The following is a 7,711-nucleotide window of genomic DNA, read 5'->3' on the forward strand; positions in this document are numbered from 1 at the left end:
TGTCACAGATAATAGTATAAATGTCGTTCACATATGACGTCAGTGCCACGTGGAATGTATATCCTAAGTAGCGAGCCGTGATAAACTATTGATATTTTTAAACAGATATATAGGTTACGGATCATTTCTGACATCAAAAGAGTATAATTACACAGGAGGCGTATGGTTGATGCCTTTATTGGATTGTGAAGGAAATGCCACTGAAATAGGTGCTTGTGTTGATTCAGTGTATGAAAATACAACAACGAACGTCGCGGACTTCGAATATATTCATAGGATTAAGTGTTCAGGTACGACTGTTGTTCCTATAGTTTGCTTTCTTTTCTTTAAATCGTTGGAATATAAAAAAAATGATAGAAGTTAAAGATGCGCTCTAAGTCCCAAATAAGATGTACTACAATTAATACAGTTGTTTTAATTTACCGAAAATGAGGAATAAATATCGAAAACAGTGGTTCTTATGAAGGATACCGTGTTTAATTTAAAAGAAAGATGCAGAAAACACGATATTCCTACCTTATGATACAATAGATGATCACTGTAAATATTTTAGAACCCATCAGTCATTAAATATTTGTGCCTTTTTGCTATAAAAAAACGGTTACAATCTTGTTATCAGTAATTAATACTGTTTTTTAAGATGCATTATTTAGTTTTCATTCAAGATTTATGTTTGGTATACATGTGTAACAACGATTTTAAATATGAGTGTCACTTATGAATAATCGTGGTATTTATACAACATTCAAAGATACACATTCAATATTTTTTTTTGAACTGGTTACAATTGCGTTAGAAGGCGCAGGTTTTTATGATAAAGATGAACATTAAATAAAAAGTACTTTGCGTGTACAGGATGTTGTGCTTTTTTATTTACTCATGATTGTTTTCAAAAGAATATACAGTCAAAACGTTCATTATTTCCCGTGCGAAAAAAACTGTATAATCGTAGTCTTATATCGGTCAAATCACCATCAAAGACACTGTGAAATATAACTGGCTTGTGGCAAGTATCTTACAATGATACATGGTATCACTTGACCGGTAACATCAGTGATATAACAGCTAAGACACTCTGTAATATCTAGTTATAAAACAGTTACGCAATTTGCAATATAACTGTCTTTGGGCAAGTATCTTAGTACGCCAAATGATATTACTTCAGTGGTTGCATCAATGATATAACAGCTAGAATACTCTGCAAAATGACTAGCTTTGTGCAGTTCTCTACTCAACAACTCCAATACAACAACAGCACCACCAACACTAACACCACCAACAACATAACCACAAACCACAACACAACTACCACAACCACTACTTCCATAAAAAAACAAAAACAACAACATCATAATAGAAAAAAGTATTTATGTTGGACGCCTTAAAGTTTTCTTGCAGGATATAAAAACACGTCTCAGTCTAGATGCATTTAAAAGTAAAATAAAAGTATTTACACGCAATTCGCAGATCATTCCTGAGAAAGGTGAACTTGAATATCAGTTTTGGGGATGTTTCGAGTCAAATATTGCACTGTAAATTTTTAACTCTAAAACAGGTTTTATTTTGCATCTTTGAATTTAGTTTCAAAGGGTATGGAGTTAGTCTTCCAGAGGGTCCTCGGACTATTCAAAGACAGTCACTGCAATGCTTCGGGAATGAAACGAACGTTTTGGAATGCAAATCGGAACTATTTAAGTGTATACATTTAAACCAATACAAGGGTGGGGGATGCGCGTACGATAAACACGGTGTTCTGGGTCTCTACTGCAATGGTAAATCACATTATACATATTTCCGTTAATACCAGGACATTTGGTGTGAAATGAGTGTTAACTTTATATTTTAAGTCCTTTTTTCTAGCTAAAATTACGGACACAATTTTCAGATTATAATATTGAGGATGTAAGGTTTAAACAATTACGGGCGGCAACGCCGAATCAAGGAGTATTGGAGTTGTTTGTCGACGGAGAATTGGGGACACCTTCAGTAGAACTTGGAATGGTTGAAGCGCAAATCATTTGCAAACACTTCGGATATTTGTGAGTGAGATTGTGAATAGAAAGAACAATGTATGTACTTTACTGCGATGAGAATTATCATTTCTAAAATGTATGAACATTTATTCAGAACAAGAAAATGACGTGTTTTTCTACCGATTTGAGTAATGCTATAAACACGTTTACACAGTCGGAGCACAACCTAAATTACACAATCAAATTAATTGGAGTTATCCGATGCACAGGAAATGAATCGTCTCCGTTGGAGTGTGCGTTCCAACAACAGGGTTACATGAGTTTTACTTACATAGGCTTTACGATAGTTAATTGCTCAAGAGGTAAGTTTGAAAAATAATTCCCTCAGCCTATATGTATTGAGATGGTAGATTTTATTCCTGATATATTGGAATTGTTGAGTGAAGCTAATATTGGTGCTACTGTGTATTGGTTTACACATATAGCACAAACTAATACGGAAAGACAACAGGTCATTGACAGTGTCGCATGTATAATTTAATTAAATATCATTGAATACTCTCAACATAGTCGAAACTGCTTTTTTTAATTACCGAATGTTTGAGTGCTTCCGAAAAAACCTATACTAATTCGCTATCAGAATATATTGATTATTCTTTATTCATTTAAGGAATTGGTGTCATTATCGGGGTATGGACGCAGTTGGGCTGGTTAAAGTGTGTGGGGACCAAATATAGTATTTATTATATTTGCACCAATAGTTCATTATTTCTCTCCAGAGCTAAAACATTACTTAATTTCATTTAAGAAAACCTTACAATATTCTCACCCATTCCGTAAATAAAACAACCCGGCCGTAGCCGGAAACAGCTTTTCATATGATGTCATAATAACGCGGAAAAAATGTAATCACTTCATATTTGATACCTTAAATCACCTTAAACTCTTAACGTAGAATTCAATCGCTTATGACAACAATTCATTTAACAAATCATAAATTAACACTTTTATCAACACGTTGATTTATGGTTTTCGTGGCTCCTTACACAATACAATGACAAGATAAACAATTTTCAATTGTTATAATACGCGATCCGAACATATTCATTGATGTTGCGTTCATCGTAAAATATTCGCAACTGCCGAATGGTCGTTTATTTATGGCATTGAAGCTGAGTTTTAAATTTAAACATTTGAATGTTAATGAATGAATGAAATGATTATATCGCCATGCATAAAAGCATCCCATCATTTGTAAACAATGAAAATATCAACTTAATAGTCCAGGTTGTATTCACCCGTACATGCATGTTATAACTGTTTTGGCATGATTATTGGCAATAATTTAGCATACAGTAAACTGTATTTGAAGCATTTTTTTATCGAAGTCGACTTTTTTTGCCATAGAATGCCGCAAAGACAGATACGGGCTTGGATCATGCGACCAAGAATGCATGTGCATTTCGGCAAGACTGTGATGATGTGTCGGGTGAATGTACATGTACATCAGGATGGACAGGGACACACTGTGAAACAGTTATCAACGAATGTCTTTCTATAAACATCTGTCCGGGTTTGGAATGGAATGCGTTAATCAAAGTGATTCCTTGTGCAGTGGAGATAACACGGAATGCAGAAACATCGATGGAGGGTTCAAGTGTGATTGTCTGGAAGGATATGCTAGAGACAACAATGACACCTGTTTAACTTGTATGCCAGCGCATTATTTCTTCATTAAGTCCTTTTAACAGGATCAAGCTAAGCTCACTAATTTTGTTTTGGTTTAATTTGTATTCTCATGGTAAAGAATTCTATGAAAAAAAAATAAAGGAAATAGTTTGAGCGATAAAATATTTTTAATTTTGTAAAATATGTTTTAGTATGCATTTAGGTTAAAAAAAGAGATTAAATCTGGTTAAAATTATGTTCGAGAAATTGCGGTCTGTTATGTAGTAAAACATCAATGCACACACAAAAAATGTGTTGCGCAATTCACCTTATTATCAAATATTATTTAAGTTGATGTTTAAGTGACATCTTTTACTTCTGCTAAAATTACCTGTAGTCACAGAAAAAAGACATGTGTTATAAAATGATAAAAAATAGTTTGACAAAAAGGAAAGGACTGTAAGACAAAACAAAATTGATGAAACCTGCAATAACAAATAAGATAAGGAAAACGTCAAAGAGGAAAAACCAGAAAGTCCAAGATCAGAATACAAACATTTACAACTTTATTAAAAACAAAACCATCTTAAAACATCTAGAATCCTTCTTTTTAGATTACTGTAGACATAGTACACCACTTGGCAAAACATCTAAGATGAAACTATTAGAAACATTAAAGTGTGTTTTGATTTGAGTTTATACAAAGCCTTATTAACTGTGCACTTATTAGTGCAAAAACATAAAATATTATGACGCGTCTACACCTTTGAAGGCCTTACTCTATTTGACATTTTCTAAAATAATCAGAAATTGCATTTTAAGGCAAAAACAACCATAAGCAGGTTTAATCGCTGAAATATGTATCGTTTATACAGCTGAATTTAGAAATGTTATCAGTTGTCTTCCGGTCATGTGGGTTATTCCATAACAGCTTACATACATATATGTACAATGTCTACCAGTATAATGTTCCACCAATGTTACACATATAAATCGTTTTCTTTATAGCATTTCGATTTAGGGTCAATCTTAAATTTCGAATAAATCAAATCCATTTTCTAAATTGAGTGATATTGATTTTATATTTCAGTTACGGCTAGCTCAAACACCTGGCTTATAGTGATACTGGCATCTGTGGTCGGTGTCCTATTGATAATCGTGTATGTTGGAATATGGTGGTGTGTAAGAAGAAACAGACAGAATGGTAGGATACCTATACAATTGCATAAATATCTCCTGTGTTTTCTGCGTAATTGATGTACAGATAAAATGTTTTTAAAAGGTGTAGTTAATAGCTTTTCGCATTACTGAGATCTAATATATTTCATAATCTGGAATTATAACAGGCATACCAAGTACGTCAGCTTCGGAATTACAGACTACACAAAGGTAAGAATTTTGAACGTAAATACAATGTTTGTCCATACCGATATACCCCATGGATCAGATACATTATTCATATTAACGTACGTTAAAACAACTCCAGTCCATACCGATGTCTCAATGGGAGGATTCGTTAATTTATTTACGTTTGTGAAAACATCTTTTGTCTATACCGACATCATAGGAAAATTAAAATCTCTGTCATTTCAACTTTAATCGATATTTCACTTCAAGGCCTACATTAATCACAACCTGTATGCCTGTTGTACAGAAAATCGATTACACTAGTTAGTAAAAAACACTTAAGATATACTCTGTACTAACAAGCATAAATTTTCATCGAGCAATTGGCAATAATATTGGCGCCTGATAATTTTGATATTCTCTCTCGTTAAACCCTTTCAAACCATACCAAAATAGTATGTGGTCACTTTGCTGTCCTTAGCCGACAGAAAGATAATCCAAACGATAATGAAGTACGTTTATTTATCGTAGCGTGGTTAAAAACTGAAAATACAAATAACACAATCTTAAACCTAATGTAATTAATCAATACATATCGTACATTTTTTATATTTATAACATATGCAAGTTACATTTACAACACGGTGTATTATCCATTTTAACAAGTTGAATGTTGGTCACACACATGAGATTGACAATATATTGTTATATTACTAAACTTCCAAAACAAGGTAAACCTACGTCGTGCACACACTAGGATCAGCGCAATAGTGGAGGATCTTCTATACAATGTATTGCACTAGTATCTGTAAATAATTACAAACAAGAATAATCTAAATCATATTCAAATAAAGAGAACTCAGCCTTAGACTAACCAAGTCTTAGTACGCCTACATTGATAATTTAGTCTTATAAAATTGAGTTAAGCACCAATTAATTAATAAAGTCATAGTTAACAATCAGTACGTCCGAATTACTTTAGAATAATGTTCATCCGAATTACTACTCAAGTCTTGGTCGCAGTGTAGTGGCTTTAAATGTCAATACTGAACTCACTTACAAAAACATTATAAGATATAATAAACATAATTCTAATAGTTGTATTACAATATAATTACACAATAGGTCAATAGGATTAAGTTTAGGGAGAGCGAGTGCGAGCTAATATGCAAATTACCGAAAACCAAGGTAGCACACAACCGTTTTTAAGAAGTGTAAAGGTTTAAAACCCAGTTTATAATAATTGAAACAGACAAAAGCGACTTGAGAAAACTTAAATGACTTTTAGAACAAACAAAATATGAATTATATGACAAACGTTATACTGTGTTCCAGTACACTCACCAGCCTATAAACCCCCACATAATTGTACATATGATAACAAATAGACATTACAACTTTACATCGGATGTCCAAACGGGTATCCACCTAGTGCAGTCAGTTATAAACAGACAACAGTGTAAGGTTTGATGTCTGGTGGAGATGGAGGAAGAATGGACCAGGTGTTGCAAGAAGACATGTTAACATGTCTAAAAGATTGCAAATTAATGAAAAAAGGAAACAATTGTAAGAACCAATTAATCCAAGTTTAATGCGGGAATTGAATATGGCATCAAAGTCATTCCCGAAATATCGTTTTTCACATTTTAGAAAGGTGCATATAAGATAAGCGTTGATGGGCTTTGCTGCAATGCATCAGAGTCATAAACCGTCATAGAAAATATTCATACACAACTCACCATACAGGTCATATTCAAATTAACCTCTTCGTAAATCTTAATCAAAGAATGCTATATTTCCGAATAACCGTTTTAATTATAGTGAGTTTTAGGTATTGTTTTGTATATATTAATGAGATTGAGTGGAATAATGAAAACTAAGTATTTTATTGAAACGGTAAACCTCTTCGCACTCCAATGGCGTTATGTTTTCACTAGGAATAAAGCTAGTTATACCAAGCCTAAACGTTATCGGTTATTTGCCTAACCTATTAAAATTAAGTACAAAAAAGGAAAAAGAACTTAACATTGCATGTTCTAGTTAAACGGACGTTATGAATACAGGCTATCATTTTTATTCGTTCTTAATGTATTTTTTTCAGTATGGAAGATGCTGTAAAAAATTCAACCGCATGTAAAAACTGCTCAGAAAATCAAGAGTCGTCTTATTGTACAATAAATGACGCAGGAAACAACGAGTTGTTGCAAAAGTTGCCAGCATCCGCCCTGGACTACAAAACACTACAGTGTAACGAGGTCGACAGTGACGGATATCTGAAGCTAAAAGAAAAGCGTTCAGTGTAAAACACATGACGAATGACAATCATGCCAAGGCGGGGTCCCTTTTGACTAATGTTTATTGTATAGGCATACACTATTGTAATTATCTATTGTTTGTTTACGTGATATAATCATTTGCCAAGCCATAGTGAGAGTGTTGAATGTTTCAATTTTAATTTTGACTTTTTTAATTTTTCTTGATTTATTCTATTTAAGAAATAGTTATTACTTACTCTTTTTTGTTGTCCAATAAGTTAAGCGTGTGGTTGTTTTATCTGAACTTGTTAGCCAAATAAAATCACACATAGCTTAACATATTTCGTTGCTCATTTGTAAATATACAGTCTTCCTTTTTTAATCAAACAATATTATGACAACATTTAAAACGTCGACGTTCCTCGTAATATATACACGTTTACTTGAAGTTACTGCTCATCATGACGT

The 7,711-nt window shown here is 33.0% G+C and overlaps 1 long non-coding RNA gene across 1 annotated transcript; it reads left to right on the forward strand.

Moving 5' to 3' along the window:
* Positions 1–4,619: 4,619 nt before the first annotated feature.
* LOC128211163 (uncharacterized) lies at positions 4,620–7,485 on the forward strand. Its single transcript, XR_008257228.1, has 3 exons — positions 4,620–4,845; positions 4,988–5,030; positions 7,090–7,485. It is a non-coding gene; the product is annotated as an uncharacterized LOC128211163 (long non-coding RNA).
* The last annotated feature ends 226 nt before the right edge of the window (positions 7,486–7,711 follow it).

This window comes from Mya arenaria, chromosome 12 (assembly GCF_026914265.1).
Source record: "Mya arenaria isolate MELC-2E11 chromosome 12, ASM2691426v1".
NCBI lineage: Eukaryota > Metazoa > Mollusca > Bivalvia > Myida > Myidae > Mya > Mya arenaria.